This window comes from Scyliorhinus canicula, chromosome 1 (genome assembly GCF_902713615.1).
Source record: "Scyliorhinus canicula chromosome 1, sScyCan1.1, whole genome shotgun sequence".
Classification (NCBI taxonomy): domain Eukaryota; kingdom Metazoa; phylum Chordata; class Chondrichthyes; order Carcharhiniformes; family Scyliorhinidae; genus Scyliorhinus; species Scyliorhinus canicula.
The window spans coordinates 218,121,282-218,135,803 of NC_052146.1; the positions used below are offsets into that span (position 1 = coordinate 218,121,282).

At 46.4% G+C, this 14,522-nt stretch overlaps 1 protein-coding gene across 1 annotated transcript in view; it reads right to left on the reverse strand.

Annotated features, from left to right (window-relative positions):
- ehbp1 (EH domain binding protein 1) overlaps positions 1-14,522 on the reverse strand; it is a 481,622-nt gene that overhangs the window by 116,227 nt on the left and 350,873 nt on the right.

Consider the following 14,522-nt stretch of genomic DNA (forward strand, 5'->3'; position numbering starts at 1 on the left):
TGCACATCTTTGGGTTGTGGGGGTGAAACCCACCCAAACACAGGAGAATGTGCAGACTCCACACAGACAGTGACCCAGGGTCGGGATTGAACCTGGCACCTCAGCGCCGTGAGGCAGCAATGCTAACCACTGCGCCACTGTGCTGCCCTCACTACTGTTATGACACTCTTGGAAAGTGCATGGTCAGTTCCAGTCCCATTCACCCAGGAGTCACAACACAAGTGAATTAACCAATAATTCTTATAAAAATACCCAAAGAGGCAGCATGGTGGCACAGTGGTTAGCATTGTTGCCTATGGCACTGAGGACCCGGGTTCGAATCCTGGCCCCAGGTCACTGTCCGTGTGGAGTTTGCACATTCTCCCCGTGTTTGCCTGTGTTTCACCCCCACAACCCAAAGATGTGCAGGTTAGGTGGATTGGCCATGCTAAATTGCCCCTTAATTGGAAAAAAAAATTGGATACTCGAAATTTAAAAAAACATAAAAATACCCAAAGTCTTTGGCCCTTGGCTGTCCAATAGTTAGTCACCAGGTTTGTAAGTTTAAACATGATTACTGTTTATTTGTACTAAGTATCATGAAATATGCAATAAATACAACCAGATAACAACAAGCTAATACCTACTGTAAAACTAAAACTATAAAACTAAAAGAGAAAATGTTGGAAAATCTCAGCAGGTCTGGCAGCATCTGTAAGGAGAGAAAAGAGCTAACGTTTCGAGTCTAAATGACCCTTTGTCAAAGCTAAAAGACATAGAAAGTGGGAGAGATTCATACTGTGAGGTGAGGGAATGAAAGATAAGTCACAGCCATAGAAACCAAGGAGAAATAGTGCTAATGACAGTCCCCAGAGAGAATAAAAGGTGTGAAAGGCCAAACAACAGAGAAACTAAAATCAGAGGGTAAACTGTGACAGATGTAGATGTGGGGGGAGGGAGGACATGGATGGGAGAGAGTGGAGGGTAATATATATACAGAATGACATGAAATAAATAAAAGGTAAAAGACAGTTAAAATGAAATGGGATGAAAACAAATGGGTCGAGGTGAGGTGGAGCTGTTCATCTGATGTTGTTGAATTCGATGTTGAGACTGGAAGGCTGTAGTGTGCTTAACCGGAAGATGAGATGTTGTTCCTCCAGTTTGCGCTGAGTTTGATGAGATGTTGTTCCTCCAGTTTGCGCTGAGTTTCACTAGAACACTGCAGCAAGCCAAGGACAGACATGTGGGCATGGGAGCAGGGTCTTGTGTTAAAATGGCAACCAATGGGAAGGTCAGGGTCCTGAATGCGCGCAGACCGAAGGTGCTCAGCAAAGGTATCACCCAGTCTGCGTTTGATCTCTCCGATATAGAGGCGACCACATTGGGAGCAGCGAATGCAATAGACCAAATTGAAAGAGGTGAAAGTGAAACGCTGCTTAACCTGGAATGAATGTTTTGGGCCTCGGATGTTAAGCATGGAAGAGGTAAAGGGACAGGTGTTACGCCTTCTGCGATTGCATGGGAAGGTGCCATGGGTGATGGGAGAAGTGTTGGGTATGGCTAATACTAATACCTACTTTAACTGTCCCACACTCTACCCATACACATAAGACAGGCAAACAGAGAGGGGGGGGGCGTCAAAAAGTAATAACGGTTAAGGTCAAAAGATGGTGGCTCTTTAGCAAACTTTCTTCATAGCACGCTTGCTGGTTAAAGTCTCTGGCTTGCAGCCAGTAATGACCTTCTTTGTAGATTCATTCATTCAGGGTCCCAGTAGTTTGGAAAAATGTAGTCCTCACAGGCAGCAGGCTTACTGGAGAGGCACTTTATTTGCATTGAAACAGCCTTCAGCTTGAGGTTCGCATTCAGGCTTCTATTTTTCAGTAAAGACATTCTATTTCACACCAAACTTTGCTTTTAGCTTGTGGTTTGACTTCAGGGCTCTTCAGTCTCAAGAGAATGGCACCCAGACTTGCTGGAGAGAAAGCCAGCACCCACAGTGGCCTTCTGAACAGAATTGTTGGATCTTTTTGGAGGGCGTTAGTTAGATCCCACTATCAGGCTGCCAGAATCAGAACTCAAACCAAACTGGGAGCCTTGTGACTCCGAAAACATTCCAGTGGGATCAGATCCAATTACCACTGTTACCAGGCAGAACACAGCCTTTTGGGCCAATTCATTGACCATCAGCCAAATCAATGAAACCGAGTCCCAGTCAATCTCTGTCATTGATGCCGGACAGTCTACAGCTCTGGTTTGAACCAGCACAGACTAACACAGTGATCGTTCCTGCGGCTGAAATCCTCTGCTTGAACTAAAGATACAGGTTGTCTTAAAGAAATATGCCATAAATCATCCATGATCAAAATGCAATGGCACAAAAAAAGGAGAAATAAGGGAATAAACAGGGAACCAGGACCCTTACACCACCATCTTTTTAAGGGAAACTAGGGATGTACAATAAATGCTGGCCTATCCAGCGATGCCCACATCCCGCAAATGAATTTCATGAAACATAAAAAGACATTTAAAGAAATGAGTGGTGGGATTCCGAGTTAGGAGCTGGACATTTGTAACTTTTCACTTTGTGAATAAAGCTAAAACCAAGTAAAGATTGAATTCCTGTCTCCTCACTTGTAAGAAATTTATTAGCTAGTTCTTTCTTACAATGTGTGATTGGCTCAACGGCCTCTATTTGCCTGGTAAAATTCTATAAGTCTGTATTCTCAGTGTCCACCCACCTCCAAGAAAATCCCAATGATCACATTTCTGTCAGCTGCACCTAGTCACCCCCTCTCAACATCACCACTCCCTCTATGACCTTGGTCCCATTTCTGTGCTGCACTCCATGCTACTGGTCCTCAGAATCTCTCTCCCATTTCGATCAAGTTCATAGTAACTACTTCACATGCTCCAAAAATCCATGACTGGTTTTCTCTATGCTTCCAAATCCCAAACCACACTCCCAGTGTTCTTTAAAGCTCTTGATTCTCTCGCACCTCATAAAACCTGGTGCCCAATCCAGATGACTTACCAACACTACCAATCCTCACGAATACTACGATCCCAGATGAGACCCCCCCCCCTCCCCCCAAAAGTGGTTAGGATACCGGACCAAAACCCCAATATTTTAGTTTATCGTGTAAGACTGTGCTGGTCCAGCTCTTGGAAGGGTAGGAGGTCGGCGGCGGCCAAGGTACTGAGAGGGTTTATGGACCAGATGGGTGGGGTGGATCCATGGAGGTTTGTGAGGCTGAGGGCACGGGAGTACTCTTTCTTCTCCCAGGTACATAAGGTCTACTCTCGGATAGACTTCTTTGTGGTGAGTAGGGGACTGATTCCGAGAGTGGAGGAGGCCAAGTATTCGGCCATTGCAATCTCCGACCACGCTCCGCATTGGATAGAGTTGGAGATGGGGGAGGTGCGGGACCAGCGCCCGTTGGGGCGGTTGGATGTGGGGTTGTTGGCGGAGGAGGAGGTGTGTAGGAGGGTCCGGGCAAGTATTGAGGGGTACCTCGAGGCGACTGATACGGGGGAGGTTCAGGTGGGGGTGGTCTGGGAAGCCCTGAAGGAAGTGATTCCTGGGGAGCTAATATCCATCCGGGCACACAGGGAGAGGAGCGAGAGGAGTGAGAGGGATAGACTGGTGGGGAAGATGCTGGAGGTAGACAGGAGGTACGCAGAGGCACCAGATGAGGGACTGTTGGGGGAGAGGCGCAGCCTGCAGGCTAAATTTGATTTGCTGACCACTAGAAAGGCGGAGGCACAGTGGAGGAAGGCACAAGGGGCAGTGTACGAACATGGTGAAAAGGCGAGTAGGATGCTGGCTCATCAGCTCCGCAAGTGGGATGCGGCTAAGGAAATTGCTGGAGTGAGAGACAAGAGTGGGAATGTGGTGCGGAAAGGGGTAGAGGTGAATGAGGTCTTCAAGGACTTTTACGGGGGACTGTACCGGTCGGAGCCAACGGTGGAGAGGAGGGGAATGGAGAGGTTTCTCGACGGGCTATCTTTCCCAAAGTTGCAGGAGGAGTAGGTGGAGGGGTTGGGGGCGCCGATTGAGCTGGAGGAGCTAGTTAAGGGGATCAGGCAGATGCAGTCAGGGAAGGCGCCGGGGCCGGATGGGTTCCCGGTGGAATTTTATAAAAAATTTGTGGACCTAGTGGGCCCCTTGCTGGTGCGGCCACTTAATGAAGCGTGGGAAGGGGGGACTTTGCCCCCGACGATGTTGCGGGCACTGATCTCGTTAATCTTAAAGAGGGACAAGGACCCCCAGCAGTGTGGTTCATTCAGGCCCATATCTCTCCTCAACGTAGATGCCAAGGTGCTGGCAAAAATCCTGGCCACCAGGATAGAGGACTGTGTGCCAGGGGTTGTACACGAGGACCAGACAGGGTTTGTGAAGGGAAGGCAGCTGAACACGAATGTGCGGAGATTGTTGAATGTCATCATGATGCTGGCGATTGAGGGGGAGGCTGAGATAGTGGTGGCGCTTGATGCAGAGAAGGCCTTCAATAGAGTGGAGTGGGGGTACTTATGGGAGGTGTTGGGGAGGTTTGGATTTGGTGAAGTGTTCATTAGATGGGTAAGGCTGCTATGTGAGGCCCCGATGCCATGTGTGGCCACGAATGGGAGGAGGTCGGAGTACTTCCGGCTTTACCGAGGGACCAGGCAGGGTTGCCCCCTGTCCCCCTTGTTGTTTGCATTGGCAATCGAGCCGTTGGCGATGGCGTTGAGGGATTCAGGGAGGTGGAGGGATTTGGTCCGGGGTGGGGAGGAACATAGGGTGTCGTTGTATGCCGATGACCTGTTACTGTACGTGGCGGACCCGGTGGGAGGGATGCCGGGGGTGATGGAGCTGCTAGCTGAGTTTGGGACCTTTTCAGGTTATAAACTAAATTTAGACAGGCAGGGGAGAGTTTTAGGTACCTGGGGGTGCAGGTGGCCAGGGACTGGGGGACTCTTCACAAACATAATTTCACCAGGCTTGTAGATCAGATGGAGGAGGAGTTCAAGAGGTAGGACATGCTGCCATTGTCGTTGGCGGGGAGGATGCAGTCCGTCAAAATGACGGTGCTTCCGAGGTTCTTGTTCCTCTTTCAGTGCCTGCCCATCTTCATCCCCAGGGCCTTCTTTAGGAGAGTGACTAGCAGTATCTTGAGCTTTGTGTGGGCACATGGGACTCCGAGAGTGAAGAGGGTTTTCCTGGAGCGAGGGAGGGATAGAGGCGGGCTGGCGCTGCCCAACCTTTTGGGGTACTATTGGGCGGCCAATGTGTCAATGGTGTATAAATGGGTGATGGAGGGGGGAGGGGCGGCGTGGAAAAGAATGGAGATGGCGTCATGTAGAGGTACGAGCCTGGGTGCCATGGTAACAGCGTCGTTGCCGCTCTCCCCTAAGAGGTCTACCACGAGCCCGGTGGTGGCGGCGACCCTAAGAATCTGGGGACAGTGGAGACTGCATAGGGGGGAAACAGGGGGCTCGATGGAGGCTCCATTGGGTGGCAATCATCGGTTCATCCCGGGGAACAAGGATGGGGGATTTAGGGGGTGGCAAAGGGTGGGCATCAGTAAATTGAGGGACCTGTTTATTGGCGGGAGGTTTGCGGGCCTGGGGGAACTGGAAGATAAATTTGGGCTCCCCCAAGGGAACACGTTCAGATACTTGCAGGTAAAGGCGTTTGCTAGGCGACAGGTAGAGGGATTCCCTTTGCTGCCCTCGCGGGGGACGATGGACAGAGTGTTTTCGGGGGTGTGGGTCAGAGAGGGGAAGGTGTCTGACATCTATAAGGTAATGCAGGAGGTGGAGGAGTCGTCAGTGGAGGAGCTGAAGGCTAAATGGGAGGGGGAACTTGGGGAGCAGATAGAGGACGGAACTTGGGCGGATGCCTTGGAGAGAGTCAACTCTTCCTCTTCATGTGCGAGGCTTAGTCTCATCCAATTCAAGGTGCTGCACCAGGCCCACATGTCCGGGGCTAGGATGAGTAGGTTCTTTGGGGGTGAGGACAGGTGCACCAGATGTTCGGGGAGTCCAGCGAATCATGCCCATATGTTCTGGGCATGCCCAGCACTGGAAGAATTCTGGAAGGGGGTGGTGGGGACGGTGTCGAGGGTGGTTGGATCCAGGGTCAAACCAGGGTGGGGACTCGCGATTTTCGGAGTTGCGGGGGAGCCGGGAGTGCAGGAGGCGAAAGAGGCCGGTGTTCTGGCCTTTGCGTCCCTAGTAGCCCGGCGGAGGATCTTGCTGCAGTGGAAGGATGCGAGGCCCCCAAGTGTGGAGACCTGGGTCAATGACATGGCGGGATTTATAAAGTTGGAAAGGGTCAAATTTGCCCTGAGAGGATCAGTACAAGGGTTCTATAAACGGTGGCAGCCTTTTCTGGACTTCCTGGCTCAAAGGTAGGTATCTTGGTCAATAGCAGCAGCAACCCGGGGGGGGGGGGGGGGGGGGGGGGGGGGGGGGCTGTTCCTTACTATAGTTTCTATTTTTTTTTCTCGCTACGGTTATGTAACTTAACATTGTGTTAATTTAAGTTGTTGTTAATATGTTGGGTTGTTCATTGAGGAGGGGCGAAGGTTCATGATTGTTGTCATTATTGTTATTGTTGGTATTTTAGTATGGTTTGATGTTGTTGTATAAATTCAAAATTTTTAAATAAAAATTATTTTGTAAGACTGTGCTGAAAGAATACTTTGCTCCATGAGTGACTGCGGAAAGAAATAAGAAATTGGTATTTTAAAACAGAACTTTATTAACACTATATTAAACATTTTATCACACCCAAACATAACTTACAATTATCCCTTAATTACTATCTCTATTCCCAATTAAACAACAAGAAGAAAAATACAGCTCTCCATCCATCCTACATTCCAATGGCACAGAGTAATACTTATTTCCAGAACAGATTTGGCTCCTGTTCGAACCCCTGCAGACTCTGGCTGGATGTCTTCAAAAAGATGTTTCAACTTGTTTGTTTTAGCTTCCCCCTTGTCCTCTGACAAGTTCGCACTGAATTAAATACTATTAATCTTTTTTAACTATCCTGTGAGAGCAAAATACTTTACTTGTGGTCTCAGTGTTAGTCAGATCAGAACTCTACTCAAACATTCTCTCAAAACGTCTGAATGCCTTAGCTCCACCCAGCAATGGCATCATCTCCCCAAGCTGAAAACACATTAATACCCCAGGGACTCCCCCTCGTCAAACAAGTGCCTTAGACCAGGTTTTTATAATGGTCAATTGCGGCTTGGCTCCTTAAAGCTTTCTGGTCTTGCGAAACAAGATTCTTTTAAAACACAATTACTGCAGTCAAACGCACTAATCCAGGCTTTTAACCCTTGAATCGCCAAATATATCTAAAATCCTGCATTCATCACACAAACCTCAAAATCGTTATGGAATGCATTTTGTAGATGGCATTCACTACAGGCACAGTATGTCTGTGGTGGAGGGAGTGAATGTTTATAGTAGATGGGATGCACGACATGAATTAAGAAATTTGATCAAGTAATCTGTTCATATGTAAACGAGAGGTTGTAAAATAGGAGCATAGCATAACAGCAATAGTAGGCCATTTGGTCCTTTGAGCCTGCTCAGCCATTCAATGAGATCATGTCTGATCTAGGGCCTTATATCCACTCTCCTGCTTGTTCCCCATAACCTTTGACTCCCCTTTAGTTCAAAAATATACTTAACTCAACCTTAAATGCATTCAATTACATCCTCCATTGCTCACTAAGTAGGGACTTCCAAAGAATAATGGCCCTCTGAAGAAATTCCTCCTCATCGCCATCTTAAATGGGAGAACCCCTTATTTTGAAACTGCACTCCTGAAACATCCTCTCAGTATTTATCCAGTCAAGCTTCCTTCGCATCTTTTTCTTCCCCAATACGTTTACTTTTCATTCTTCTAAACTCCAATGAGTATAGGACCAACCGTACCTCATAAGAAAACCCCTTTATCTCAGGAATCAGCCTAGCGAACTGCCTCCAATGCATGTATATCCTTTCTTAAATTAGATCAAAACAATACACAGTACTTGAAGTGTGGTCTCCCCAACACCTTGTATAGTTCCAGCAAGCTTTCCCTACTTTTAGGCACTATTCCCCTTGCAATAAAGGCCAACATTTGATTTGCCTTCCTATTTACTTGTACCTGCAGGCTAACATTGTGGTTCATTAAAGGTATATTCAGATCCCTCTGTAATGCAGCATTCTTTAGTCTCTCTCCATTTGTGCAATATACCGCTTTTCTACTCTTCCTAAAGTGGATAACCTGACATTTTTCTACTTAATCCATCTCAGGCTCTTTGTATCCTCCTCACAACTTACTTTCCCACTTATTTTTGTATCATCGGTAAATTTGGCTACACTACTCTCTCCCTTCTTCCAAGTCATTAATATTGATTTTAAATAGTTGAGGCTCTAGCACTGACCTATGTATCATTTCACTAGTTAGTGCCAATCTGTAATCTGACCATTTATCCTGTTTCCTGTTAGTTAACTGATCCCCTGTCCATATAAATTAGGGAAACATGAAGAAAAATCTTCAAAAGTAGATCTGATTGATATGGACTGGTTTGCAGTTTTTTGCATCAGTATTGAAACGATCACTAACAACTGATTCAGTTGTTGAGATTATTTTTAAAATTCATTCATCGGATGTGGGCGTCACTGACAAGGACAGCATTTATTGCCCAACCCTAATTGCCCTTCAGATGGTGAGCTGCTTTCGGAAAACAAAATAATTAAGGGAATTAAGATTATTGGTAAACATTCTCCGATTTGGAGACTATGTCCCCCACGCCGGTGTGGGAACAGTGGGGAAAACTGGCGCAAAACGGCCACCAATTCCCCATTGTGCTGGGGGCTAGCAGGAAGGCAGCAAAGAGCACCTGGCATGAATGGCTCCCTCTACCACGGTGCTATGGTCAGTTTGCTCATCCTCCCTGCAGTCTCCATTCCCGTTCACAGACGGAGCAACTCAAACCTGTTGCACAGGGATAAAGGCTGAGGCTCCTGCAACCCTACCTCCTGAATCCCTCTACCTGCCTCACGTGCAGACACACCCTCCTGTCCCTGACCACTGGCCGAAATTAAGTTAGCTATTCTAAGGGGTGTGACTGCCTCCTGGAACACAGTGTGCAGTTACTTCTCCTGGATGTGTCGCCGTGTCTGAGGCTCGGACTCCAGCTCATGAACTCTGAGCTGGAAGGGCGACATGTGGCGCAGTGGATAGCACTGGGACTGCGGGGCTGAGGAACCCTGGTTCGAATCCCTGGGTCACTGTCCGTGTGGAGTTTGCACATTCTCCCCATGGCTGCGTGGGTTTCACTCCCACAACCCAAAGATGTGCAGGTTAGGTGGATTGGCCACGCTAAATTGCCCCTAAGATTGGCAAAAAAAATTTGGGTTCTCTAAATTTTTTTTAAAAAGCAATGTGGTGGATAGTTACCAGAAAATAAAAGCGAGAGACAGAACAGGTGAATGTCTTTATGCACCAAGGAATTATAGAAGAGTAGGGAAATCTAACATTAAAACAAATATAAATGGGCAGCACGGTGGCGCAGTGATTAGCACTGCTGCCTCATGGCGCCGAGGTCCCAGGTTCCATCCCGGCTCTGGGTCACTGGCAATGTGGAGTTTGCACATTCTCCCCGTGTCTGCGTGGGTCTCGCCCCCACAACCCAAAGATGTGCAGGCTAGGTAGATTGGCCACGCTAAATTGCCCCTTAATTGGAAAAAATGAATTGGGCACTCTAAATTTATTAAAATAAATAAATGGGGAGAGACTCTGGGGCGCTCCAATGCAGAGGGATCTGGGTGTCCCCGTGTATGAGAAAGCAAATGGAATGTTGGCATTTATAGCAAAAGGAATTGAGTATAAAGATAAGGATGTGTTGTTGCCTTGGTAAGACTGCACCCTGGAGTATTGTGAACAGTTTTGGTCCTCTTATTTAAAAAAAAATAAATTTAGATTACCCAATTATTTTTTCCAATTAAGGGGCAATTTAGCGTGGCCAATCCACCTACTTTGCACATTTTGTTTTGAGTTGTGGGGGCGAAACCCACGCAGGCACGGGGAGAATGTGCAAACTCCACACGGACAGTGACCCAGAGCCGGGATCGAACCTGGGACTTCAGCGCTGTGAGGCAGCTGTGCTAACCACTAGGCCACCGTGCTGCTCTGTTTTGGTCCACTTATTTGAGGAAAGGTGTAGTGGCACTGGAAGCAGTTCAGAGGAGATTCACTGGATTGATTCTAAAGATGAGGGGTTTGTCGTATGAGGAGAGGTTGAACAGTTTAGGCTTAAAGTTTAGAAGAATGAGCGGCGATCCAATTGAGGTATACAAAATGGTAAATGGTATGGATAAAGTAGATATGGAGCTGATGCTTCCTCTTGTGGGGCAATCTAAAAAGAGAGGTCAAAATCTTGGAATAAGGTAGCAAATTTAAAACAAGTTTGAGTAGAAACTACTTCTGCCAATGGGTTGTGAATCTGTGGAATTCACTACTCCAGAGTGTGGTGGATGCAGGGACAGTGAGTAAATTTAAGGAGGAGTTAGACAGATTTTAAATTGGTAATGGGTTGAAGGGTAATAGAGAACAGGCAGAACAGTGGAGTTGAGCCAGGATGGGATCAGCCATGATCACATTGAAGGTGTTAGGCTCAGGAGGCTAAATTGCCTACTCCTGCTCCTAGGTTAAGCGTACCGGGGAGGAGATGCTCTGGCTGATTTTGCAACCCAGCTCTTTGGCTGTCGCATTGTAGGCAGCAGATGAGGAACATCTCAGCTATGATAGAATGGCAGAGCAGACTCGATGGGCTGAAAGGCTTAATTCTGCTCCTATGTTATGAACTTGTATACTGCATGGTAGCCAAACATCAGAAAATCTCAGGTTTCATTGCTCATCTATAATTGAATTAATTCATCCCAGCTCTGACAACGTTAAGGGCACACCATAAAGTCAAGAAAGGAAAAACATAGCCTTGATCTCATATTCCTGATCAAAGGGCAGCACGGTGGCGCAGTGGGTTAGCCCTGCAGCCTCACGGCACCGAGGTCCCAGGTTCGATCCCGGCTCTGGGTCACTGTCCGTGTGGAACAAAACTAGGGGCTGGTTTAGCACACTGGGCTAAATCGCTGGCTGTTAAAGCAGACCAGGCAGGCCAGCAGCACAGTTCAATTCCCGTACCAGCCTCCCCGGACAGGCGTCGGAATGTGGCGACTGGGGCTTTTCACAGTAACTTACTCGTAAGCCTACTCGTGACAATAAGTGATTTTCATTTCATTTCATTTCAAGATATGTCAGGGACAGGTAGTATTGAGGAAGCAGGGGGGCTGCAGAAGGACTTGGACAGGCTAGGAGAGTGGGCCAAGAATTGGCAGATGGAATACAATGTGGAAGAGTGTGAGGTTATGCACTTTGGAAGAAGGAATGGAAGCATAGACTATATTCTAAATGGGGAAATGCATAGGAAATCAGAAGCACAAAGGGACTTGGGAGTCCTTGTTCAAGATTCTCTTAAGGTTAATGTGCAGGTTCAGTCAGCAGTTAGGAAGACATTCATGTCGAGAGGGCTAGAGTACAAGAGCAGAGATGTACTTCTGAGGCTGTATAAGGCTCTGGTCAGACCCCATTTGGAGTACTGTGAGCAGTTTTGGACCCCATATCTAAGGAAGGAATAGCTGGCCTTGGAAAGGGTCCAGAGGAGGTTCACAAGAATGATCCCTGGAATGACGAGCTTGTCGTATGAGGAATGGTTGAGGACTCTGGGTCTGTACTCATTGGAATTTAGGAGGATGAGGGGGATCTTATTGAAACTTACAGGATACTGCGAGGCCTGGATAGAGTGGACGTGGAGAGGATGTTTCCATCCTTAGGAATAGTAGGAAAAACTAGATACAGAGGGCATAATCTCAGATGAAAGGGACGATCCTTTAAAACTGAGATGAGGAGGAGTTTCTTCAGCCAAAGGGTGGTGAATCTGTTGAACTCTTTGCCGCAGAAGGTTGTGGAGGCCAAATCAGTGAGTGTCTTTAAGACTGAGATAGATAGGTTCTTGACTAATAAGGGGATCAGGGTTATGGAGAAAAGGCAGGAGAATGGAGGTGAGAGAAATATCAGCTGTGATTGAATGGCGGAGCAGACTTGATGGGCCAAGTGGCCTAATTCTGCTCCTATGTCTCATGGTCTAATCTGCCCTCGGCCAGTTTGGGAGTTGGATTGCATTGTGGGTTATAAGTGTAATGTCCTTAGTTCTGGGGTGCTTGTGAATTTTCTTTTGTTTCTATTTGTACTTTTGGGTATTAGATTGATGACTTTGTGGGTTTTATCTTTGCTTTGTTGTGATAGTTGTAAAAATGTTAAAATTCGAGGGCAGCACGGTGGCCTAGTGGAAATTCAATAAAAATATATATAAAGTAGGAATAGCCAATATTGAACACAGTGCTTTAACTCAGAGTTATGAGAAACAGAAAATCATCTCTGGGCCCAAACACTACCTTAAATTACAAGTGAGAGAAAGTGTTGTCCGCTTTGCAAAAGTGCTGAAATGGAAATCCGGTTCCATCACTTTTTAATGCCAGTAATGGAATACTTTGTTTCAATTTGCTTGCCTGCTTAAAATCACCTCAACAAGTTTTAGATATGCAGCAGGTAATGTACAATTAAAAAACTGAAGAAAGGGCATCAATGCAACTAATAAAAGGAAATCAAAGCAAATGAGACCAGGCAGATGTATTATACGATAAAATAAAGAATCAAGAATGAGAGGCCGCTGTTGTAAAAACAGGTGTAAAGGGATTAAAGGATTAACTCCTGGTCAGGGCATTTTGTATGGTACAGTATTCATGAAAATAATGATAAGGCAATTCACACCCAAGCTAGGTGTAAAAAGGTTTAGATGTGTTTGCATATTGAGTGCCAGTTAGTTGCCATAATCAGAAGTGTTTTAAAGGAAAAGTCCAGATTCCAATTCACAGTTAACTGCCCCTTTATATTACAACACAATTGTTAATAGCTTCTACAATAGCGTGAAGTAAATAACAACATTTCCAATGGACAAGTCAAGATCCACATGTTCTTTAGATAACTCCCCAATCGCAACAGTGACAATGTCAGCAAATCAAAAGTTACATACAAACATACAATTTAAGAGAAGGAGGCCACTCGACCTCTCAGGCCTGCTCCCCCATTCAATAAGATCATGGCTGGTCTGATTGTTACCGCAAGCCCACATTCCTGATGACCCCCTGATAACCTTTCACTCCCTTATTAATCAAGAATCTATCTAGCTCTGCCTTAAAAAGTAAAGACTTAAAAAAAATAAATTTAGAGTACCCAATTTTTTTTTCCAATTATAGGGCAATTTAGTGTGGCCAATCCACCCACCCTGCACATCTTTGGGTTGTGGGGATGAGACCTGCGCAGCCACGGGGAGAATGTACAAACTCCAAACGGATAGTGACTTGGGGCCAGGATTGAGCCTGGGTCCTTAGCACTGTAATCCCAGTGCTAACCATCCTGCTAACCAGAAAAAGACCCATTTATATCAACTGTTTCCTGTTAGCCAGCCAACCTTCTATCCATGCTAATATGTTACCCCCTACACAGTGAGCTTTTATTTTCCACAATAACCATTCATGTGGCACCTTATCAAATGCCTCCTGAAAATCTAAGTACAGTACATCACTTTATTCTCAGCACGTGACTCCTTCAAAGAATTCCGTTAAATTGGTTTGTTTGAGGGCAGGACGGTGGCCTTGTGGTTAGCACAACCGCCTCACGGCGCTGAGGTCCCAGGTTTCGATCCCGGCTCTGGGTCGCTGTCCGTGTGGAGTTTGCACATTCTCCCCGTGTCTGCGTGGGTTTCGCCCCCACAACCCAAAAATGTGCAGAGTAGGTGGATTGGCCACGCTTTAATTGGAAAAAATAATTGGGTAATCTAAATTTATTTTTTTTTAAATTGGTTTGTTTACACGATTTCTCTCTCACAACATTATGTTGACTCTGGCTGATTGCCTCGAATTTTAATAAGTGCCCTGCTATAACATTTTTAAAAAATTTAAGAGTACCCAATTAATTTTTTCCAATTAAGGGGCAATTTAGCGTGGCCAATCCACCTAGCCTGCACATCTTTGGGTTATGGGGGCGAAACCCACGCAAACACGGGGAGAATGTGCAAACTCCACACGGACAGTGACCCAGAGCCGGGATCGAACCTGGGACCTCAGCGCGGTGAGCCCCCAGTGCTAACCACTGCGCCACCGTGCTGCCCTGCTATAACATCTTTAATAACATTTTCAAACATTTTCCCTATGACATATGTTAAGCTAACTACTTTCTGCTTCCACCCTTTTTGAATAAAAATTTGGTATTTTCCAATCTTTATTTTAAATTTAGAATACCCAATTATTGTTTTTTTCCAATTAAGGGGCAATTTAGTGCGGCCAATCCACCTAATCTGCACATCTTTGGGTTGTGGGGGCGAAACCTACGCAGATATGGGGAGAATGTGCAAACTCCACACGGACAG